A 26,178-nucleotide genomic window follows, 5' to 3' on the forward strand; every position below is an offset into this window, starting at 1 on the left:
ACAGTTTCTCCCAATTGAAATTTTTTAAGGTTTGTCTTAAAGGCAGTCATGTATAGGTTAATAGGTTAGAAACTCCCACCACTTTAATTTTATTTTTACTCAAAGGGAGAGAATTTTTAAACATTGTGGTATTATATAGTTTCAGAATCCACCAGGCTCTTTGTTTAATAGTTATGTCTATTCCTCCTATGGTGTTATTAAGAAGAAAAGAAAAGACTCTCTGGATTCCCTATTCTAGTCTGCCCTTTTGTGCTCCCTCCCTCCCTCCCTCCCTCCCTCCCTCCCTCCCTCCCTCCGCCTCTCTCTCTCTCTCTCTCTCTCTCTCTCTCTCTCTCTCTCTCTCTCTCTGTGTGTGTGTGTGTGTGTGTGTGTCAGGCTTGCTGTCCCATTTGAAAGAGTACCCATTTAAGTTTCTTGCAGTCCCTTCTGAAATTTCCAGGCTTTTTACTTTGTCTTTTTCAAGATGGAAAGTATGCATAGCTTTTGTTGTTGTTATTTTGGCCTAGGAGCCCATATGATTTGAGTTGTGACCTACTACCCATGTTTTTTCCTGATCTTAAAAGTTGATTGTAAGGTAATGGGGGCATCTCTTGGTGTAAGACCCATGCTGCATTGTTCCACTTGACCAAAGTGTCCAAAGCTTCTAGCCACTCCCACAATTGCATAATTTAATAACGTATCACTTCTTTAATCTTCACATTTCTCGGACGGAATTTTTTAAAATTTATTTTTTATTTAATTAACTTATTCAGAATACATCTCAATTGTTAACACATCCCTTGTATCCTCCCATTCCTCCCTCCCTCCCGCGGAGGGAAGTTTTTGAATGGAAATTTATTTAACAGTTAGAAACTTGGTTTTTACCACTACACCTGGCCTGAGATTGGCTATTAGTACTGCACTGTAGGAGTTAAGTATCTGTGGTTAATGAGTACTCAGACTGAAAGATCAGATAGTCAGCATTGCTATCACAGAGTGGCTATAGTTTTTAAGGCGTTTTATCGTTTGTTTTCAATTTTTTGAAATTTTATTTCTTTAATCATTTTACATACTGATCCCAGCCCCCCTCCCTCTCTCCTCCCAGTCCCACCTTTGCACTCCCCTCCTCACCATCCCCCTTCTTGTTCGTCTCAGAGAAAGGGTATCAACTCAACCCTGTCACCTCAAGTCACAGCAGAACTAAGCACATCCTCTCTCCCTGAGGACAGAGAAGGCAGCCCAGCTAGGACAAAGGAATCCAAATGCAGGCAACAGAATGAGAGACAGACCCCACTCCAATTGTCAGTGGACACACATGATGACCAAGCTGCACATTTGTTACATATGTGTAGGGCCTAAGCCCAGCCCTTGCTTGCTCTTTGCTTAGTGGCTCAGTCTCTGTGAGGCCCCATGGGCCTAGCTTTGCTGACTTTGTAGGTCTTCTTGTGGTGTCCTTGACCCCTCCAGCTCCCTCTGTCCTTCCTCCCACTTTTTTTCACAAAGCTCCCCTAGCTTGGCTTATTGTTTGACTGTGGGTTTCTGCCTCTGTTTCCATCAGCTGCTGGATGAAGCCTCTCAGAGGACAGTTATGCTAGGCTCCTGTCTGCAAGCATAGCATAGTATCATTAATAATGTCAGGGGTTGGCTCTCTTCCATTCCATTCAAGTTGAGCCAGTACTGGCTGGCCATCCCCTCCATCTCTGCTCCATCTTTATCCCTGTACTACTTGTATGCAAGACTAATTTGGGGTCAAGGGTTTTATGGGTGGGTTGGTGTCCCTTCCCTCCACTTGAAGTCCTACCTGGCTACAGGAGATAGACACTTCAGGCTCCATGTACCCTGCTGTTAGGGATCTCAGCATGGTGGCACACATGTCTTGAACCATAGCACCCCGGAGGCAGAAGCAAGTGGATTGCTGTGAGTTCAAGGCTAGCCTGATCAACAAAGAGAGTCCAGGACACACAGAAACCCTATTTCTAAAAACAAAGAGAGAGAGAGAGAGAGAGAGAGAGAGAGAGAGAGAGAGAGAGAGAGAGAGAGACAGAGACAGAGACAGAGACAGAGACAGAGACAGAGACAGAGAGAGAGAGAGAGAGAGAGAGAGAGAGAAGAAAGAAAAAGAGTGAGAAAGAAAAAGAGAGAGAAAGAAAAAAAGAAAACCAAAGAAGTCTTCTTTTTATTTTTATTTTATTTATTTTTTGTCTTTTATATTTTTAGGAGCTGTTTCTTGAATGTCAACAATGTGTCCAGAGTGTAGCTGCAACACACAAGTGAGCTCTTTATGCACTATACGTTCACTTTGGTGGACATGAGATGGGCCCTGGACAGCATTGCCTGCAGGATCAGAACCCTGAAGGGGAGCTGGCCCAGTAGCACCCACAGGCCTTCAGTCACATCCTGGAGGGTTCATTCTCAGAGGCTGAAGATAAAGACCTCATCCCACTCAGTATCATCATGACCACGGCCAGCTTGGAGCAGAGCATGGCTTCTGTGACACTAACCGTGACACTACACTGTCTCACCATCCCTCATTCTTGGCTTTGAGGACCTATTACACATGCAACCTGGCTCCCTGCCATCAATGGCCACAGCTAGACAGATGACAAGGAACAGACACTGAGAAGAGTCCCCCTGTCCACCATACAAAGACTTAGGGCAGATGTGGTTCTCCTGGGGTCACAACTGGTCAGCTTTGTTGCTCTGTTCTGTCATAGGCAGGGTCCCTAATTCTCTCTCCTCTCCTTCCCTCCTGTCCCCTCCCCTCCCCTCCCCATAAGAGTGGGACTTCATCCATGACAGCACGTGTACCCCAGCTGGGGTATTCGTCTGGGTACTGGTAACCTTGAGCTCAGCCTGGGTCAGAATTGAACAGCGCTTCTAAGGTCCCCAGAGACCAAAGCCAGAATTCCCCCTCACCCTGATGGGGCCCACTGCAGGTACAATGTGCCAGCACGGCTGAGCTTGTCCTTACCTACTGGCTGCTGCAGGTTTAACTCTGACCTCCCTGCCCTCTGTGGAGTCCTTTTTTTCCTGTTGTGTTGAATTCTGGAGAGGTAGAAGATTTGAGAGAGAGAGGCAGCCTTGACTCTAGTGAGCTGTGTTTCTTACAGTTCCTGCCAGTGTCTCCAGTCACCTTAGAAAGCAGCGGAATGGAGTATTTTTGTACCTGATGTTTACAGATGTTGGGAAGTTATCAATAAGGACTATGTTATGAAAAAGGAAAAAAATGCATTGACAGAGCTATCACAGAGCTGGGAGATAGCTGTTAGAAATAGCACTGTTTTAGTAAAGTGAAAGGGTCATGGAGAGCAGCTAAAGATTTGCATTATAGTGCAGGGTTGGAATCCCCCAAAACAGCCTAAGGGAGGCTATTGGTGAAAGTGCAGCCCACTTGCAGCTCATTTTGGAGATGGCATTAATAGGTAATAGGTTCTCTTCTAAGATCTATGACCTTGCTAGCCTCAGGTAGTTGACTTGGTTTTAGTATCAGGCATGATTGAATTCTTGTTACATGGGCCTTGAGTACAATTAGGTAGCTGCTGATTGCTGCCAAGATACTAGTGCCATTAAACCACTGGAGCTATCCCACTGCACTGGTAATTGCTGTGGTTCTTAGTCCTCCCAGTTGGGTAGGACTATTGGTTGCTTCCCCCCTTGGGACACATACACGACACCTTCTGGTACTGTGAAAGGAAGGAGGATTTTAGGTCAGATGCAGCTTGAATTATCCAAGTGCTATGAAGTGCATAGTGTCTTAAGCCATACGGGTTTACCTTCAATCTCTGGGAGGCAAGCAGGGGCAACAGCAATAACCTATATTGGTTCAGCAGTATCTTGGACTCCCCTGATCAACAACTCTAAAGGAAAGCTTTCTCGTGTCTGCTACTAGGATTTTTGTTAGTCTATGGCTTTTGGGAGGAACATTGTCAGCCCAAGTAACATAACTTCATTTAAACCCTCCACCACCACCTCCACCTTCTCTCTCCCTCTCTCTCATATTCCCCCCCCCTCTCACTCGTACACACACACACACACACACACACACACACACACACACACATAATGTGTGTGTATTACATAATAACACACATATATTATAATATGATATATATGTAAGTTTCTTATAGTTTCTTCAAATATACAGTTATTTTCCTTCCTTCTTCCCTTTTGTTCTGTATTATCAACAAAGAAGACAACTATATGGAGAGTATAAATGTGATACAAACATTACTTTCTATTTAAAAAGGGTAACCTCTAAGTAGTTTTCAGTTAATGTCAGGTGATGAAGAAGAGGAAAGGGAAATAGTGGAGTGGGAAAAGGAAGTAATATATGGGTGAATATGATCCTAGAATATTGTGCATATATAGAAATGTTGCAATGAAACCTCTTCCTGTGTACATTTGGTACATAATAATAGAAAATAAATAAACCCCCCTTAAAACACTCATCACTTCAGCTTCTGAATTTCTGAACTGTTAAGTTCTAAAATCTCCTAAAAAAAAAAGTTTACAAGCCCAGTATAGGCACAGAGCAATGTCTACTTTAGAGTAGACTGAATTAGAAAAAAAAAAAAGAATTAAGTGGACACAAAGTATCAAGCCTTGAGTGGAGAGGGTTGGGAAAACTCATCAGCATAGACCCTGGAGAAGGATGTGGGAGATCTGTCTGGGTGGAGAGGTTGGATGTGCTGCACAAGGGACTCATGGGTAGTGGCAGGTAGCAGGGATCCTGCCAGGAGTCTAGAGGCTGCTTACAGCGCAGACAAGAATGGCCAGACAAAGCAAGGACACTGGATATGGAACCGATGCAAGACTTGGTAGGCGGGGGGAAGGTTGTGGATGGGGAGGCCATCTCCCTGACCTCACAGAAATAAATCCTGGAGGATGAAATGGGAGGTCTGCCTGGGCGCATAGGTTGGAAAGGTTGGATGCTGCATAACACCAAGGCTTAAAGAGTAAAGAACACATTATTCTGAGTAGCATGAACAGGTAATAATTTAGGAGAAATATTATGTATTTTAAATGGACTTTGGTTCTCAAGCAATGATTATTGCAGTATTGCATGCAATATTGTTTGGAAAAGTTTCCGTTGTAAATGTGACCATTATTGATGTTTTACAATGAAAGGAACCGTAGCAAACTCCTCTCTCCCTTTATTTTTTTTTTTTTGAAGATTTAAGGAAGTTGCAGATATGTGTGTGCACACAGTTGCTTTCATGTTATGGTAATTTAACACAGGTATTTTCTGGGGAGGGTGTTTAAAAGTCTTTATGTTAAAAACTATTCCTAGCCAGGTGTGATGGCACATACACACATACCTTTAATCCCAGCACTCGGCAGAGATAGGCAGATCATTGTGAGTTTGAGGCCAGCCTCGTCTACAGAGTGAGTCCAGGATAGCTGGCATGTTACACAGAGAAACCCTGTCTCACAAAACCAAAACCAAAACCAAAACCAAAACCAAAAACAATTCCCGTTTTGAATTCCCTGGGAAAAGGAGGTATAGTAAATGTCTGTTTCCTAATTTATTGTTATTTCTCTGCTGCAGGATAGGCTACAAAATTGGGTTGATCCAGTTAAAAATAGAAAATATTGGGTATTACATTGGGAAATTACCAGTCATTTTAAAGATAGAAAAACAGCAAAGAGAGAAACAGCAGAGGATTATAGTGATGAGTATGGGGCCTTTCCAAGAACTGGCTCCTACGTGACTAGATAGACAGTCTGCACATCCATGAAGCCACACTGTTCTGTTCTCTCTGTGACCTTGACTTCAAATGCCATGACCTGCCTCATGTCAAACACTTACCTCCTTGAAAGCAATGATGGTCTTATTGTTTGTTTGTTCTATTTTCTCTTTTTTGGTTTTTTGAGACAGAGTCTCTCTGTGTAGCCTTGGCTGTCCTGGACTTGGCTTTGTAGACCAGGCTGGCCTAGAACTCACAGTGATTCTTCCTGCCTCAGTCTCCGGAGTGCTGGATGATGGTCTTATTTTAAGCTAAGAATGCCCTTTACCATTCTTGGACAACACAGAGCTTACTGGCAAACATGACATTTAACCTTTGATGCTGATACTATCTTTAGATTGAAAAATTTGAAATGGAATCTGAGTAAGTTAAAAAGGTGAGGCCTGTGGTTTAACACTACACTTCTCAGTGATCTTTGAGTCATGTATCTTCACAAAGTAAGGGGTTTCATGATGGCATTTACATATATCCATATAATGTAACTTGATCCATGTCCCATTTCACTCCTTTCAGAATGGTTGCCATCAAGTCTTGCCAAGGTTGTTGGTGGAGAAGAAACTCTTACACATTGTTGATATCCACTGTGGAAGTCGTTATGGAGGTTCCTTAAAAAACAACAATAACAACAACAACCCCAAACCAAAACAACTAAACTAAACTACCGATCATCTCCTACTACACACACACACACACACACACACACACACACACACACACACACACACAATATGGCTAAGGCAACTATTATGCCCAGAGTTGACATGTAAGCCCCATATACCCAGGAACCAGGTTTACTTCCTGCAATGCTGGGAATTGTAGTTCTTGCCAAATAACAAATCCTCATGGAAAACTGTGGTGGTCTATAGTTTTGCCCTCATAAACAAGCCCCTTCAAGGTCACGTGGCTGGAGGACATTTCAGTTGGGAGATTCTGGGGATTGGTTCTGACCAAAGTCCATCTTTTGGTCAGTTCTTAATATTTAATAAAGCTTGCTTTAAATTTGGCCCCCAAAGTGGCAGAGTTGGCTTTTCTAGTGAGTCTTGGGATTAACAGAGATTGCTGAATACTTGCACTTATTGTAGCACTGTTCACAATATAAACATTTGGGGAGTAATGTTTATTTTTCTTAGCAATCTTATTCTAAAACCAATACCATTTTGTTATTGATGAGCATGCAATAAATTTTGCAGTAATTTGTTGAAAGTTGTTTTTTCTTATTTACACTGTAAAATAAAAAGAGGAAGTAAATCGATGTAGTATTATATAGTTTAACATTATATTTTTAAAATAGCACTACATACCTAAACTAAAATATAGGATGCATTAATAATACAATATAATATACTTTCAAATTTGAGGATAAACACTGAATCACAGTGCTTGCATTGAAAGAAGTATATTCATCTCACTGTGTACATTTTCTTTCTTTCACTGACAGAATAACAACTGAAACAAACTATGCATTCTAGCAGAAAGCTAAAATTTAAAAAAAATCTTACTTTTAAAAAATAGAGATACGGGTTGGAGTGATGGCTGAGAGGTTAAGAACACAGGTCATGAGTTCAATTCCCAGCAATCACATGGTGCCTCACAACCATCTATAGTGTGATCAGATGCTGTCTTTTTGCCTGTAGGTGTGCATGCAGGCAGAAAATTGTATATATAATAATAATAAATAAATATTTAAAGAAATAGACATATTCTTACCCTAATTCATTTTTTAAATAACCTCTAAGGTATTTAAAACACCAAGTAAATATCCATTTTTTCAAATGTGAATTTAAAGTATATTTACGATTTCTCCAAAAACTTTAGCCACGTTTTGAAAATATAAATACTGTGTTTAAACTTTTTTGTTTGTTTGTTTTTCAAGACAGAGTTTTTCCCTGTAGCCTTGGCTGTGCTGGAACTTCCTCTGCAGACCAGGCTGCCCTCAAACTCACTGCAATAAACCTGCCTCTGCTTCCCTGAGTTCTGCCACCAAGGTGTGAGCCAGTACACCCAGCTTACTGTATGTAGTAACTTCTAACTTATTTTTACTGGGTTATACCCAAAAGATTTCCATGTGGCCATGGCTTTGCTACCTGGAGGAGGTGCCCAGGACTCAGCTGTGGTCCTCTGGCAGCCAGGGCTGGGCCCTGAAAAAGAAACATTGTGCTTACCTTAACATACTGAATGCAAATCTAACATATCACTAAGCAATTTGTAACAATGGAAGTGAACTTAAAGGCCAGGAAAAGTAACCACTCCAAGCCCAGGAAAGCGAGATGGTAGTGTACCATTTCATTTTATGATGTAGCTTACTTCTTTACAAATATTGTAAATTGGACTCAGAATGTTAGGTTCGTTGGCATGTTCCATTCTTTACTCACTGAGCCATCTCACTGACCTCCTGTACTTTTTAAAAGAGAAGGGTTAAGTGATGACCACTATTTTGTGGAAGAATATGAACACACAAGGGTTAACACCGTGTTCCTAATCCAAACATCGTCCTGTCGTGTGTTGTAGTGACAATTTTGGAGCTTTTGGTTTCTTTAAAAAACACAGAATATGCTTTCATTTTAATCTCAGGTATGGGGAGATGGGCTGCTTTGCAACAGCGCACTATGACTTCCCTCGTGTTCTAGCAGAGACATTTTTTTTTGCCAGCTAAAATTTATTGCTTCAAGTGTGTGCCATTTGGAATTGGGGGGAACTTTTCAAAGGATATATACATGCTAGGGCCCCCAGAGGCAGGACAGGCTCTTGGTTGCTGTTAGTCAGGGTTTGTTACATAGTAGTACACAAAGAAGAAACAAGAGGAAATGAGGTATCCTGACTTCAAAGACCAATTTTGCCTCCAGAGCTCAACGCCCCAGTCAGGTCTAATGATCATGTTGCCCCCTTTCCAACCCCTGGCTTTATTCAGGGATCTCTTTCCTTTCCTCTAAACCCCTTTCTCTCCCTTATCTAGTGTTAGGGGTTTGAAATGGTGCAAGAAAGGGGGTGGAGAATGGTAGAAGAAAGAATAAGCCACAAAGTAGCAAAAATCTGTGTGTTACCTCTTCGAAATGTATTTAATCTTTTATCAGAAGCCTTTGTATCTAAACAGTTCTGTGGCACCCTCCTATAGACCCTGTGGATAGACACTCCCACTTGTTTTCCTCTAACACACTGGCTGATTTTCAATAGAACCCTGCCCGTGTTCTGGGTTATTCTGCAGGGACAGTAGAAGAAAAGAGAGCCACTGCAGGATGAATTCAGGCTTCTCAGCAGCAGGGGGATCAAGCTCTCAGGGAATCAACATTGACAGCTCCCTAGAGCCTCTTTTTATTGCTACCAAGAGGCACCTTTAGCAAGTCAGTTTCCTCATACCAAAACCTCTTATCTGATCTAGAGGTTGTCTTGAAAGACCCTTCCCCTAATCAGTTCTCAGCCACAGGAGACTTTCTGATCTTCTGGGACTGTGTGAGAATCCTTCAGAGGAGCAAGCCCGTAAAATCGCCTACAACAATCACTGACACAAGGCCACTTCAAGTTTAGGTGTCATCACTCCAGATTCAGGCCAAGTACAATGGCTCTGCTAAAATTCTGTTACAAAAAAAAAAAAAAAGCTCTGGGAGATGGCTCCCTACCACAGGAGAGTGTTGGACTCAAAAACCTTGAGAGCGTGGAGGAGCTGTGAGATTATAAGTATCTCCTAAGGGAAAGTGGGAGAAAAGGTCAGGAAAGGACCTAATGGCCTGGCTGTGACTGAGGAAACTGCAGGCATGGAGCTCCAAGGGAGGTGGGGTGGGGTCAGAGGAACAGGGCCAGCTGCAGCTACTTCCCTCTCCAGAGGGACACTGGCTGCTCAACAGTCACTTCCTTGGTCTCAGGCAAATGTTTACAGTGACCAAAGGGGAAACCTATTTAATTGCCACTGGTGGATGAGATCAGTGGTCTGGAAGGTGAGTCTGCTGTGGGTGGACCAGAGATGAAGGATAAGGTCCCAGGGCAGTTTAGACCCTGAGGTGATCCTGTCCCAGTCACAGAAGCGATGGAAGTGTTGCAACTCTGAGGGGGAAAGGCTTCCTCAGTGCAAGTGTCACAGCTCTGCTCTAGCAGGGAAAGGTTCCACCAAAGTGTGACAGCTGCGCTCTGGCTAGAGAAGGTTTCCCCAAAGTGTTACAGCTCTGGGGAAAGGTAGCCTGGCAGCTGGGAGCCAAGGAGTACCGCAAAGTCACACCACACAGCAAACTTCTTTTTCTTGATCCCAGGAGCTACGTATGGACTGACCTGACAGGACACACGATCGAACCGAGAGTGGCACGAGTAATATGGGAGTGACAATAATATTTGAGGCCCACTGCTCGAGATAAAAGTTGTGTCTGTTACTGCCAACCAGGCCAAGGACCCATGCCCAGGGATGACCTAGCGTTCCAGTGGATGAAACTTCCCCCATCCACATACTGGTCTCACTAATTGGATTCAGTGGGCTTAAAAAGAGGCACATGAAGCTGGGACGGAACATGTTGGGGGACTCTAGGAGGAGCTGGAAGGAGGAAATAGAGGGTGAATGTGATCAAAGTACATTGTATACATATATGGACTACTCAGATAATAAACTTTTTTAAAAAGAAAACTGAAATTACAACATTCCACCCCACTTAGAATCACCAGTGATTACAAAATACATTGCTAGTTAGCATATGGAGGAAAAAGAAACTCATATACACTCTTGGTGTGAATGCAGCCTAGTTCAGCCATTGTGGAGAACAATATGGGTCCTTCAAAAACTAAAAATAGATCTCGCAAAGGATGTACTTGACTGATGCAGTTCTCCTTCTGCATGTGCATCCTAAGGAAAGGGAGCTGATGCATCAACATACCTAAATGCCAATTTTAGTGCAGTGCTGTACACAGGAACTAGAGTGTTGTGGACCTGAGTGCAGGGAGAGAAAACAGATCAGAAATGTATGTAAGGCATGTTTTGAGAAAGTCACCATGCTTAATGTTCAGTAGTAGTAGATGCACATATATGTTACTGTTCATGGGAGGCCATCAGACAGATTTATTATATATATATATTCATATTACATCTCAATGGTTATCCCATCCCTTGTATCCTCCCATTCCTCCTTCCCTCCTATTTTACCCTTACTCCCCTCCCCTATGACTGTGACTGAGGGGGACCTCCTTCCCGGGATGAATGTGTTTAGTGATCTCATAGACTTCAATGAGCATCAAGGAAAAAGACATGACCACAAGGTGGCAGCATGTGGCAGCACACAGCAGAGCATTTACTATTGAATGTTACTGTTGCTGCACTTTGTAACATTTGATAGGTAGTAGTGATTCTACTGAGAGGAGAAGTGTCAGATCAGGACCCCCAAGACCAGGATCTCAGCACCAAGGAGATTTGTTTTCCCCATAGGGACAGAAGGAAGGGGATAAGGGGCAAACACAGGAGATAGAGGAGGAGGGAGAAGGGGAGGGGTCCAGGGGAAAGGGGCAGGGGTATTTGTCTAGGAAGGACAAAGAACTGCCTCTGGATAGAGAGGAGACAGATGTGGTCCATAGGGAGATGCCAGTTTATAAAGGTCTGAGAGGAAACCCCATGTTAGGATGAGGCGTTTCATTTTTATTTGGGCGTGTTAATTAGGTGAGCCAAAGGAGGCTTTTGGTTGCTGGACCTTAATACTTTGACAGCAGGGCTTGGAAGTCAGCTTCAGGAGGAGGAGGTGGCCAAATAAGGGAAGAGACCCTGGGTGCTGGCTTCCAGGGATGTGATCTAAGGGCTTTTTAGCAGGGCAGAGGTAATGGGAGAGCAGCGCAAGGCCTGCAAGAGGCTTGCTCACCACCCTCAAGCTGTCCAGAGTCACTTCGGCTATTTCCAAAAGGAGGCACACAAGATAGTGGCCCACCACTTGTTGGGTTAGCGGCAGGAATTGATGGTACTGAGTATCATGTGATTTGGCTCCACAGTGTTTGGAAGGGCATCTGTGAGCCATCAGCCTTACTGAGGACCATGACTCAGCTGGAAGACACTTGCTTCCTACTAGACAGAAGTACTGTACCGATGGTGATGTCTCTGGATGTGCCAGTAGCAATGAAAGACCCAGCGGATGGTTTCCTCATGTTGCTAATATGGCCTGGACCGTGTCCCCTTTGGATGTGTTTTCATATGTGCCTTGATGGTGACAGGGCGCAAATCACCAGAAATAAGGGTACTGACCACCAGGGTCAGGATGACCACATATCAGGGTATAGCCCACTCTGTGAAGATGGGAAATTCTCATGTAAGGATAGGAGACAGCAACAGTACCTAGGTTTAAAAGTTGGAGTTGTTCTGCGTCCAGAAGTAGGGGACCAGCTTGTCCATCCGATGTGATCTCACAGGTGTTATTGGATCCAGAGGCAGCTGTTTGCACTTTCTAGGTGTCCAGGTAAGGTCCAGCTCTGTTTCATGGAGCCCTTTGTAAAGTATGGAAGCCGAAAGTGAGGGTGTTTCTCTCTCCACACACTGCTGACTCATGAGCTTGGGTTATGCTGGATGTTGAGCAGACCCAGATGGAGAATGGAGGCTGTGGGTCCTCTATCAGACTGAGAAAGAAGAGGCCAGGCTCTGGATTTTCTATGTGGGAGAAGGAAAAGCCAACAATGCCTCAATGCCTGGGACCTGGATTCTCTGTGGAGAGAAGGAAGCAGTGAAAATACCAGGAAGAAGGTGTGGCCATGGCTGGGCTCCCCTGCTGAGGAAAACTGGTAATCACATAGCAATTGGTGTTAGCATATTGCCCCCAGTCTGCCTAGCAACCTATAATGTCATTACCTGCCTGCCACCAGTTAGACCAGCTACCCAGTATGTAAAAGGACAAACCTACCTTGTCTCCCTCTCTTACCTTTTGTTCCCCTCTCTTACCTCTCTCTTACCTTTCTCCTGTCTTTCTCTCTCTCCCTCTCCCCTCCCCTCCCCCTCCCTCTTCCTCTCCCTCCCCCCTCTCTCTGGAGTACCGCTACCACTCTAATAAGTATCTCCATGCCATACCTGTTGCCTGGCATTTCTTAACCATTACAATCGGTATCAAGAGCACATTCATCAGCAGAAGCTGCAGTATCTCTGTCAGAGGCTTACTGGCTGAAAATTAAAATACAACATGTGTATTTATGCTTTACATGCATGGACCGAAGACAGCCATGACTATGGTTGTTTTAGCCAAGTGCCATGCTGTTGTCCTCCAAACTTTCCCAGTGCTCTTCCTTTTTGAATTCCATTAGGTCCTCCTAGGGTAATTCACACTGAAGTAGTAACAACTCGGCAGGGACAGCCCAGGAAGAGTTGTTCTGCAGTGCCTGTGTTGCCTGCTTCTTGCAGAGAATGGGACTCTTGATCCAACTAGTTAACTTTGGTGGCCACAAAGGGTTAAAAGGGATCTTGGGGGACTGAAGATGTGGCTCAGGGGTAAAGAGCAGTGACCACCAGAGGATGGCATTGGTTCCCAGCATCTACATCAGCCAGGTAACAATGCCTGTAACTCCAGGGGATCCCAGTCCCCCTTTCTGTCTCCACTTGGTACACACATGACAGACATCCCCCAAGCCACAGCCACATAGTAATGTGAAAAAAGGTTTTTTAAAAAATGTTGAAGGGTGGCCTGGCTTCTAGCTGCAGCAGGCACAGGTAGCTGGCGCCCACTTCTGGCCTCCTGCAGCACTGAGCCCGATCTTACTGCACAGACAGGGAGAAACACCAGTACACATAATTTTTGTTTAAATTGAAGTTTGTTGTTCCCTCTTTGGTAGCATTCCCAGAAGGCAATACCTTCACAGCAGTTCCCGCTGCTTCAGAGGCAGGCCCAGTGAAAGCTACTTCAGTTACCAGTTTTTCTGTGGGCCCTTCTTTCCCCAGCAGGTCCATGTCTCCACAGTTCTGGCATGCGCTATAACCCCTTGTGGCGGTGTGTCAGTGTCTCTCTGCTGGCTTGCGTCCTACTTAAGACTCAACTAATGTTGTCATTGACCCTAAAGCTCTGACCTCGTGTGAGCCTAGCAGGTAAGGGCTTGAGATGGCCCCACTCAAAATTCTAGGCACTGAGCATCCTTCAAGAGGCTTAACTGCTTTGGCCCATCAGCTTCAACGTTGTTTCCCACACCCATGAGCTGCCTTTGCCATGAGCTAAGTTACAATGCACAGCGAGGCAGGAGCAAACAGCTTGATTCCCCCACCTACCAACCTCATTTGCTTATCCCAAATGTTTGGGTGTTTTGCTGCCAGATTTCGGCTTGACCCTGTACTGACCAGGTGGTCAACCTATTAGCCATTGGCCAGCCATTGACCTAAAAAATGTGAACGGCAGGCAAAAAGTATTGGCCAAAGATTTTCTGTTTTGCATGTGGCCTGGCAAATTGGGCACTTTGTTCTGCTCATATGAATTGGACTGTCTCCCCTTCATTCTTGTGCTGACACCATTGATTCAAAAGACCCAAAACATTACTTTTCCTCTTTTGAAAATGCTGACCATCCTCTGCCCAATCCCACCTTAAGTAAGAGCAGGTGTGTGTCTGTGTCTCTGTGTGTGTGTGTCTCTGTGTGTGTATGTCTCTGTGTTTCTCCCCCCCCCCCCTCTCTCTCTCTCGCCCTCTCTCTCTATATGTGTGTCTGTGTGTGTGGTGGATGGGAGGTGTCAGAAGCCAGTTGACCTGGCTGCCATGGTAGGAAGTTTTTCCTTCAGGCAGTAGTGACACTCCAGGAGGGCTAGGCTAAGCTGCATCATCTAGACACCAAGGTCATTCTAATACACAGGACATTGTTGCCAATCCAGCTTTATGATCACTTCTTCCCCTGCCCAAGGCACAATCGAAATGTTCATCCAGGGAGTAGCTGGCTCTGGCCCAGTAAGGACTTTGGCTCTGACAAGTACTTTGTTTGCTGCCAGGATGTGGCTCTCCAGTAGTGAGAACCTTGGACTGAGCCTGGGAGCTACTTGAACCACAGTCCCACAGCAGGCATGTATCTGTTCCTTTGGCCTTGAAGCTTCGTGCAGCATATTTCTGAGTGAGAGACACTTGTTGGCGAGCCAAAACGGTAGCCTGCTATCATGCACCTGGTTCCCATTGCTCAAATCTATGCAGAACAGTGAGAGATCCCCCTGCATATCAACGCCCTGTTAAGGACCAGCAAATGCCTTACAGGAGGCCTGGGTTGTGCTAGAATCCAGTCCTTGTTATCAAAGGTTGTGGCTTCTTTACAACTCTTGGAGCAAGGGAGGCTTACCTCCTAATGGCTTGTCTGTTGTTGAATTAGGAAGCCGGCTCTCCGCCGAGTTACAAAGGAATGTACTTGCCCACCAATAAAATGAACAGATCTGCACTAAGGCTGGCTGGAATACTGACGCTCTCTAGACAGGTTATCTACTCACCGTCTGACTGAACAATGTGTCAGCCATGGGTGCCCTTCTGGAGAAGTCATAGAGTAATGACATTTTTGTGACAGAGTGACAAAGAGCAGATCCCAAATGCACAGGGTGCCTATAAGGTTCTGTCCTCCAACATGGTGTAGGGGATGAGCCTTATGATGTTTCTCCTTGATTGAACAGTTTCCTGCCTAGTACGGTCCAGGGAAGGGGAAAACATCACCTCTCAGAGGTTTCCAAATCCTCATCCCAGCCAGGTCCAGGGGGCGTTTTCCATTTTGTGTTGGCTTTGGAGTCAAGGGAGGTCCATTCCTTGCTCTTGAGGCTTGTCCTACCCTCCTCCCTCTTCTGCTCAGGTGCACTCACCTTTCACAGACTGAATCCCTCTTGACTGAGGACCTGGGTGGACATCCCACCTTCTTTGCTGGGTAACTCGGTTTCTCTTGTCTCTAAAAGTCAGGTCTAAAGATGCATGTTTACACAGCTTTGGATGCTATTCCTCTGCCATGTCAATGAGGCACAGATGAAAATAAGGAGAAAGAAAAAGTACCATGCAGGGGCACAGCAATGGGAAGCAGCAGACTGGTTTGACTCAAAGCCATTCAAAGCACCAGGTCTTGGCATCCATAGGCTCCCAGGATTGTTTTGCCAATTGACTGTCATACTGACTAGGCTAATTTCCTGTTCCTCCTCACCACTCCAGAATTCCTAGCTTTGAGGGCTGGGCAAAGAAAATGGCTTGACCACAAGATGGCAGAATCACACAACCAATGACACTTGGCTGTGCTTTGCTAGGTTGCTAGGCAGGGTAAAATTCTCTGAGACCTTCCAGAAGTGACAGCAGGAGTCCCTACCAGGAAAGGTAGGGGATAAAAGTAATTAATTTTAGGGAAAGTAGGGGATGGTATAGGCAGTAGCACTCCATCCTTGAGGAAAGACAGGGACTTAACTTTTCTGCCTCTAGGGAGCTAAGCATCTGGTGGGAGGGAAATTAGCCTCACCAGCTGCTTGTGTGTGTGTGTGTGTGTGTGTGTGTGTGTGTGTGTGTGTGTGTGTCCCCTTTCTCAAGCAGAATAGTCCTCCAGTTATGCAGGGCTTAGGTCCATCCTCCAGGTGCCAGTTCCATTAACAAACAGAATCCTGTCACCAGTGTAGTTCTATGGGCATCTTTCTCAGGGCATAGCAGGAATTCTCATTCTACATGGTGATTAGTAAAACACCAACCTAAAAACTGTTTTGTTGTTGTTGTTGTTTGTTTGTTTGTTTTCCGATTTTCCCCCCTAGAGCATGTTGAGTCCTCACATGGGCCCACAAGGGAACTAAACTCAGAATGGGGGTCTGACATCTTTTCCTTTTCCTCTACTCTGGGTGAAGGAACAGGGATGCCTTAACCTTTCCTCTTGAGGGACAGTGTGTAGCAGGAACAGCAGAACCGCTCAGGAAGCCTGTAGTCCCCAGAAGAAGGTAGACATTCAGGAAGAAAAGAACCATACACTGCAGGGGAAGCCATCCTCTCCTGAGAGACCTTCTCAAGCTATGAGAGATAAGGACTTCAGAACTGCTTGTAGGACAGGAACTGCCGGCCACAATAGTGGGCAAGAACACCCCTCGCCTAGAACTGTTTAATTGTGCATACCACTTACCCCAGGCCACAATTCTCCTCTGTGCAAACCTCAAGCTCATTGCTGGTAATTCCAGGCTAGACTGGTATTCCCTGGAACCCCTGTTTTTCTGAATCTTCCCAATATGGGCACATTGAACAAACCTCCTCTCTGCTGTACACCACTATTCCTGTCATAAATTCATGTATTGCAGATGCGTGGCAAAGCCCAGCTTGCTGAGGCTGCTAGATCCCAGGTCTTTGTGTTCCAACTCATGGGAACATTACCAGTTGTGTTGATGCAGGGAGCCAATCCCCACTCTCCAGCCTAAATCAAAAAAGGAAAATGGAGGGGGGGCTTCTCCTCTCCCATTCTAATTCTCCCTGACACTATTCTCACAAAACACTGTCAAGATTCTAACCTAATATACTTCTGCTATTCTCTCTCTCTCTGTGTGTGTGTGTGTGTGTGTGTGTGTGTGTGAGAGAGAGAGAGAGAGAGAGAGAGAGAGAGAGAGAGAGAGAGAGAATGTGTGATATGTGTGCCTGCTTATGACTTACCTGTATCTATGCTCAGACATGTGTAGATCAGAGGACTACATCAATCAAATGATCAGAAAGATGATCCACCAAGACCAAGTAGGCTCTATCCCGTAGTTGCATGGATTGTTTAACATATGAAAATTAATCAATATAATCCACCATATAAACAAACTGAAAGAAAAAACCCACATGGTCATCTCTTTGCGTGCTAAAAAGACCTTTGACAAAGTACAATCCCTGTCACAATAAATGTCCGGTGGATAGCAGGAATACAAGGACTCTAACATAATAAAGGTAGTATACAGCAAGCCTGTAGCCTACATCAAGTTATATGGAGAGAAACTAAAATCGTTTCCACTAAACTCAGGAACAAGACAAGGCTGTCCATTCTGCCCATATTTATTCAACACAGTACTCAATGTTCTAGCTAGGACAATAAAAGTACTAAAGGACAACAAAGGGGTACAAATCAGAAAGGAAGAAGTAAAAGTATCACTATTCTCAGATGATATGACATATGCTATCTATGCTGTATACATAAGTGACACAAAAATTCTTCAAGGCAACTCCTATAGCTGATTAATACCATGATCAAAGTGGCTGAATATAAAGTTAAATAAAAAACAAACAAACACATGAACCCAGTATCCCTCCTATGTACAAATGACAAAAAAAAAAAAAAACAGCGAAAGCAATCATAAAAACAATACCTTTCCAGTAGTAAAAAAATAATAACACAAAATATCTTAACCATAACCATGCAAATGAAAGACTTGTATGACAAAACATCATCTTTGAAGAAAGAAATTAAAGGAGCTATCAGAAGATGGAGAGATCTTCCATGCTCATGGTCCTGTAGAATCAACATAGTAATAATGGCCATCCTACCAAAAGCAATTTACAGATTCAACACAATCCCCATTTAAATTCCAACATGATTCTTTACAGTAATCTACAGATTCAAAACAATTCCCGTGAAAATTCTAACACGACTCTTTACAAACATTGAATGGACAGCATTAAACTTTATAGGGAAAAACAGAAAGTCCAGGATAGATAAAACAATCCTGAACAGTAAAAGAACGTCCAGCAGTATCACCATCCCTGATTTCAAGATGTACTACAGAGTTATAGAAGTAAACATGGCATGGTATTGGCATAAAACAGGCACATTGATCAATGGAATCAAGTTGATGACCAACACCTAAATCCATACATATACATATGGATATGTGATTTTTTAAAAATAAAGAATCTAGAAATATACAGTAGAAAGAGGCAGCACCTTCAAAAATTCATGCTGGACAAACTGGATGTCTGCATATAGGAGAGTGCATCGGACTAGGATTTATCACCCTGCACAAAACTCTAGTCCAAGTGGATCAAAGACCTCAACATAAAACCAAATAAACTGAGCCTGGTAGATAGAAGATACAGTGTGGAATAGCCATGAAAGCACTGGCACAGGAGGGAACTTCCTGAGCAGAACACTGATGGCAGGCACTAAGATCAAGAGTTAAAAAATGGGACCTGTGACACTGAAAAGCTTCTGTAAGGCAAAGGACACTGACAATTGGACAAAGTGGCAGCCTTTTTTTTTTTCAATTGCACATCTAGTATGGACTAATAAGGAAAGTATGTAAAGAACTCAGGAGGCTACACACACACACACACACACACACACACACACACACACACACACACAAACTCCAAATAATCCAATTAAAATTAGGTACGGATACAATACAGGAATCTCAAATGGCTCAGAAACACTTCAAGAAATGTTAAACGTCCTTGACCATCAAGGAAATACAAATCAAAACCATTCTGAGATTCCATCTTATACCTGCCAGAATGGCTAAGATAAATAACACAAGTGGCAGTTCATGCTGGCAAGGAAGTGGAGCAAAGGGAATACTCTTCCGTTGATGGTGGAAGTGAAAAATTGTACAGCCATTATGGAAATCAGTATTGTGGTTCTTCATGAAACTAGGAATCAATCTACGTCAGGACCTAACTATACCACTCTTGGACAAATACCCAAAGGACAGTCCATTCTACATCAAAGGCACATGCTTACCTATGTTCATTGAAGTTTTATTCATAATAGCCAGAATCCAGAACCAACCCTGATGTCTATCGACTGAAGAACGGAGAAAGAAACTGGCACATTTGCACAATGGAGTATATTACACAGCTATTAAAAATAAAGACATCATGAAGGTTCAGGCAAATGCAAGGAACTAGAAAAAAAATCATCTTGAGTGAGGTAAATCATCACAGACCCAGAAAGACACCTGTGGTCGAGACCCACTTATAAATGGATGTTTGCTGTGAAGAATAATCATGCTACAATAAAAAGACCCCAAAAGGCTTTGTAACAAGGAGGACTCTAAGGGAGACACATGGATCTCCTTGAGCTAGGAAAACAGTATATATCTTGCAGGTGTGTGGGGTTAGCTAGAAATGGGAGCAGGAGAGCTCGTGTTGGGAGGGGATGGAAGGAAAGAATAAATAGAGGACTGGAATTGGAGGGCGTTTTTGGGGGGGGGTGTGATGTGGAAACCTAATGCAGTGGGAACTCCCAATTCCACCTGGGTGACCCTATCTAGGATTCCTAGTAATGGAGGATAAGCAACCTGAACCAACCATCTTCTGTAACCAGACAACTTCCAGTGATGGGACTGAGACACCAACCCAGCCATAAAACCTTTGACCTACAATCTTTCCTGCCCATAAGATGTGCTGGGGCAAAGGAGGTGCAGAGCTTGTGGGAATGACCAATCAATGACTGTTGTAAGCCTGACTCTGCTTGGATGACAAGGAACTGGAGGCTGCGTAGCCCAGAGACCTAGCATTGAAAACAAATCAAATCAAAATATGGGTTTCTAATGATACTCTGATATACTCGTAGATTGGTCCCTAGGCCAGGTGTAATCAAAGAGGCTGATAGGAGGAGATGCAGAGATCCACAGGCAAACATTAGGCAGAGAAGCAGAGAGAGGCAGAGACAGAGAGAGACAGAGACACAGAGAGAGACAGAGATGGATACAGAGAGAGACATATATAGAGATAGACACACAGAGAGGGAGTCACACACACACACACACACACACACACACACACACACACACATACACAGAGAGAGAGAGAGAGAGAGAGAGAGAGAGAGAGAGAGAGAGAGAGAGAGAGAGACAGAGACAGAGACAGAGAGACAGAGACAGAGAGACAGAGAGACAGAGAGACAGACAGAGACAGACAGAGACAGACAGAGACAGACAGAGAGAGACAGAGAGACAGAGAGACAGAGAGACGGAGAGAGAGAGCCCATTTTAGAAGTCTCCGTTGGCTCTATCCTCTTGGAGCTCATGAATCCACACCTAAGAGACCAAGAAAGAATTGTAGGAGTCAGAGGGGTACAGGAAATGATCAGTTAAGGAATCAATCAAATAACCAATTAATAAATGAAATTCTCTTTGTGGTAGAATGAAGAGAAGAGCCCTTCTGAGACACAACAAAGCCATGAGAGCAGAGGCCGTGTGAATGGATAGGTGCTTTCTAGAAGAGCTTCAGGACATTAGCTTGGGCCTCGATTGTCTTTCCTCCTGCCACTTAAGGACAAAATATTCATCCTTTCCAGAGGGCAGACTAACAAGCGTTCATTTTCAAACCTGAGAGCCCAAGTCTTCAGCGGGCATACAACGCGCCAGCATCTTGAACATGGACTTTTCAGCTTGTAGAATGTGATAGTTACTTTCCAGTTATTTGTAAACTACCCAAGTGTGTTATAATGTTACAGCGGGGAAGGTGGATTGAGATGCCTTCCTTGTTTGCTTATGTCTACCCTCACTCGGCAACCTGTTTCCTGTGTCGTCAAGCCATTTTCTGTGTTAACGCTTTGTTACCTAAAGCATGTGGGGTGGTTTATGGTTTTCTGTTTAGATTAATACACTCACATCATGTAAATGTCATAAGCACTTGAAAGGACAACAAAGGTACAAGGGAAGGCAGCATAACAAGCAAGACCTCACAAGAGGTAGGGTCTCTGAATCTCACTTTGTGGCAAACCATGGCCTGGGGCCTTCCGTCATCCCCATAAGTTTGTTTCCCCCATATTTAACAAGCACTGGGTGCATTTCTGCTGTGTACACAAGGCAGGCAATCTCTAAATTATTATAAAACCGATTCTTGGATTATACTTAGATACATCACGTGTGTCAATGTTTAAATTTCATGCTGGAGGGCTTTGAAATAGTGGTGCAAGCCTGCAGTGAAGCGGTAATCAATACGAATGCTAATATACAGAGACCATCTTTATACATAACACCATATGCCAATATGTCCCTTTGATAAGTCTGAATGACAGGGTTGATTCCATAGAACTTAATTACTTAAATTGTTGCCGTAGCTGCGAGTAGCAGAGTGAGATGGAACAGTAGTGTTAACCAGCACTCAGAATGTGAAGCGCACTCCACTGAGTTCTTAATGTCAGTTTTTATGTTCATAGCACCGTTAAGCAAAACTTAGAATCAACCTAAGTACCTGTAAAATAAAGGATAACACAATACGAAAAAGTATTGAGCTCTTGTTAAAAAAGAGCATGACTCAACCTCAGGGAGTTACGCTGTATTTGAAAGCAAGAGAGTGCATCATGCGTGTGTTTGCACTGATTTATTTGGTGTTCTAGAAAGAGGAGGCAGAGCAATAGTGAGAGAAAGTAGACATGGGGGATGGGAAAGGAAGGGAGCAACATGAAAGTGAATGAGAAAATGTGTGGACCTGGTGGGTGTGTTGAACATTTTGTTTGTGGTATGGGCCAGTGAGCGCACAAGTTCTGGTTTGTTTATTTGTTCCTATCTTAAAATTATTCCACATGTGTCAAAGAGCCCACAAAATAGTACTTTAGACCTGGAAAATGAGCGTTTAATTATTTGTTACCAGATTAGCTTTACATTGCTTTGTGTTTTAATTTTTGTTAAATTGCTAATAGTTGCTTTCAAAAATGGTCACAGTACTAATATCCATGAAAATAAAGCATACAACAGGTATGCCATTACATAGAAGCACACACCAGTTTGACACTCTAGACACCATAATATAAAGATGCTACAGACGCCTGGGAATAAAAGCCAAAGACACATGTCCAAAATTACATCTGGGGTCAAAGACTGTGGACAAAAATAGTATGGTCAAAATGTAGCAGGCATGACAACATCTTGCAGGTAGCTTATCTCTATTAATTATTGTCAACCTCTGGAGGAGGAAAGCACTGGCTCTTCCTGATCTGAACTGCCCATGGCATGCCCACCATCCAGGCCAATTACAGGCCACATATCCTGACCTCTGGCCCAGCAGGGTGAGGATGCCTGACTCTAGACAGCCTTCACCATCCCCAATCCAGACATACCCTGAGTCCCGCATCTAAGAACATGGCTGAATTCTAGGTTGTGCACCTTTGGTGGTTCAGTATACCCTACGGGGACTCTAGGTAAGAGAAATACGGGAGATGGGGAAATAGAAGGACCCGGAGGGTCCTAGAAGCCTCCAAGAAGAACATCATGATGGGTGGTTCAGGCCCAGGGGGGTCTGCTCAAACTATTGCACTAACCAAGGATGATACAAGTAGTAAACATTGAACTCCTACTCTGATCTAGCCAATGGACAGGACATTCTCCACAGTTAGGTGGAGAGTAGGGACTGACTGTGATGTGAACTCTGGTGCCCCATATTTGACCACCTACGCTTGGTGGGGAGGCCTGATGGCACTCAAAGAAAGAATAAGCAGGCTACCAAGATGAGACTTGAAAGCCTATGACCATATAGTGGGGCAAGAGGTCCCCCTCAGTCATAGACCTAGGGGAGGGGAATAGGGTGAAAGCGGGAAGGGGGAGGAATAAGAAGATACAAGTGATGGGATAACAATTGAGTTGTAATTGAATACATTAATTAAATAAAAAAGAAAAAGAAGAAAGAAAGAAAATAAGAACACAGCTTAATCTGGTCATCCATTCTTGCACCACTGCCGGCCTCCAACATTTTGTACACCAAAGAAGAAAGAGAAATCCGTCCCATTTCAGACCAGCAGCACCCCCCTCTAATCTCCAGACTAGCCACATCAGAGGTCTCCTAAATGCACCTTTCCCAACACACAGGCTTGGCTCTAGTTACACATCCTGTGCAACAGGTGACCTGTCTGTTTAGTCGGCCTGACCTTAAGCCCTCCCACACTATATGCAATGGTCAGCCTTAACCTGCTTGACCAATTCTTTGTGCTTGTCTGCTGGTCTACTCTGACCAGTCTCCCAGAACCAATGAAATGATATAGACAAAAGATAGATAGATAGATAGATAGATAGATAGATAGATAGATAGATAGATAGATAAAAATAGATGAACACAAGCACACAGATATGAAAAGAAACATCATGAACTTTAACAAAGGATTCAAGAGTTTTTCAAGTTTTAAAGCTTAAACACCTCAATGCACTTAGAGAATAGCAAAATGCCAGAGTGAGGCCCATGAATGCAATAGCGTACAGCTGAAAGAAATGATGAAGACAATTCAGGACTGAAGACTAAATCCAGTAAAGAGATAGAAGTACTGAACTGAGTGAAAGCTGAAATAATGTGTATTTTGAATGCCCATTAACACAACTGAACTCAGGAGAAAGCCTTCCAAGCAGAATGGATCAGGAAGAGAGGGGAACACGACCAGAACGCTAGGACAAAGTAAAGGATTTAGACTACAGAACCAAAAATATGAAAATTAAAAGGAAAGCACACATGAAGGTAACCTGCAGGAAACATGGGAACCCATGAAGAGACCGAATCTTCAGACTATAGGTATAGATGGAGGAGGCAAATGGCAGGTCACTGGTGCAGGCCAGCTCTTCAGCTGGACAATAAAAGAAAACTTCTGCCAATGAAGGAGAGATGTATAGACAAGGTGTGGAGGATGCTCCCTAACCTAAAATGAATCTATCACATGGCTCAGCTACACCACCCATTGGCAAAAGCCCAAGGATTCAACATCACATTCAACAGACCCTTGCTCAGCCATGTTCACATCCATGCTATTCACAATAGCTAGGAAACAGAAACAACCAGCCCTCCACTGAACGATGGGTAGTGAAAATGTGGCACCTATACCCCATGGAATTCTATTCAGCTGTAAGAAAAGAGAAATCTTCAGGTAAATGTGAGGAAGTAGAACGTAGTATGCCAACTAAGGTAATCAAAACTCAGAAAGACAAATGCCACAAGTTGCCTATCACTGGTGGGCCCTCGCTTGGATCTTCAGATGTGAGTATATACCTGGAGTGCCTGCGGAAGCCAGTAAAATGCAACCATGCTGGGGGATGAGGAGGAGGTGCTCTAGAAAAGGAAAAGAGTTAAATGGTAAGGTGGGGGTGTGCTTTTACAGGGGGAAGGAGAGAAACACTGACGGAGAGAGAAGGAGGACCCATAAACAACCCCAGGAATGATCAAAAAAGATGTAGGAAAGCACAGTCTTCCGGTTCCCTTTAATATATTTATTAAACATATAAAATATTAAGTAATATACTTAATGAATATGAAATTGTGCCACTTGAGGGATAATGCCCACTCCAAGAGCCGTAGATGGCCTATGCAACATGAGCACCTATAGTACATATGGGACACCTGCCTTTGTGTTATTAATGACATGCAATTGAGGGGTGAGCAAAGTGACAACTCAGAGAAATATTTGCCAGAATGAGTCAGAGATAGGAACAATAGGAACAGCCCCTACTCTTATGAGAACAAACAGGAAAGAGAAGTTATGAAAGAGAGAGAGAGAGAGAGAGAGAGAGAGAGAGAGAGAGAGAGAGAGAGAGAGAGAGAGAGAGAGAGAGGAGAGAGAGAGAGAGAGAGAGAGAGAGAGAGAGAGAGAGAGAGAGAGAGAGAGAGAGAGAGAGAGAGAGAAGAGAAGAGAGAGGAGAGAGAGAGAGAGAAGTTTTAATGCAGTTAAGGTGAATGCACTTGAGTTTGTGCAGTTCTGTTCAGTTCATTCAGTCAGTGTGGTTCAGTTCATGGAGTTCATATGTGATGTGTTCAAGCACAGCAATTCAGTGAGAAGCAGAGAGAAGCCTATTAGAAGCAGTCAGCTTGGAAAGGAATTTTGAGCCACAACAGCCGAATTCAAACAATTCAGCCAGAGCTCAGAAATAACTAGAAATGGCGAGCGTATTCAGCAGTAAGCCTTGGAGGGGCAAACGTTCTAGGCCTAGGTTAGCAGATGGAGGCTGGAAGGTGAAGCCTTCTTGGCCCAGGCTTTCAGAAAATTACATTTTACTTAGGCTAGAAACTTCCAGGCCTAGGCCTAAGGAAATGCTCTGGGATCAGTCCAAGATGGGTATACAGCTTGGGTATGACTTTCATGTCATCTACTCAGCAGAGGAAACAAAAACAGCATTCAGGGCATACAACATATTACCATTCCAAAAGGTCTGGAAAGGAGTGTCCTGATAAAATAACGAACCAATGCAAGACCATAATCCAGCTGGGGAAACTGCAAAATCTTCATGTCCATGTCTGATGTCAAAAGTGCTCTTCGGATCTGCAACTCCTTTCAGCTTTTTGAGGGTAGCACCTTTCTTTCTCTTGGGATGGCTCCACATCCTGTTAAGTAGCTCTCCTCAGCAAGAGTCTCACAGCTCTGTCATCTCTAACGTTGTGGGGGCTCCAAATCACTTCAGATTTCATCCTCACAGCTTTATACAATGGCCTCTCTGTGTGTGTGTGTGTGTGCCTACACACGGGAATACCTCTGCTGCACACATGGCCTTGGGGGCTTTCCTTACTCATGGCCTTGGGGGCTTTCCTTACTCATGGCGAGAGATTCTGTGGTCCCTTTCCTCTATCCTTGACTGAAATGTGAGAACCATGTGGCCAAAGCTGCCAAGTGCTGCTCCTT

Source organism: Acomys minous, assembly GCF_964271855.1.
Source record: "Acomys minous genome assembly, chromosome: 7".
Classification (NCBI taxonomy): Eukaryota; Metazoa; Chordata; class Mammalia; order Rodentia; family Muridae; genus Acomys; species Acomys minous.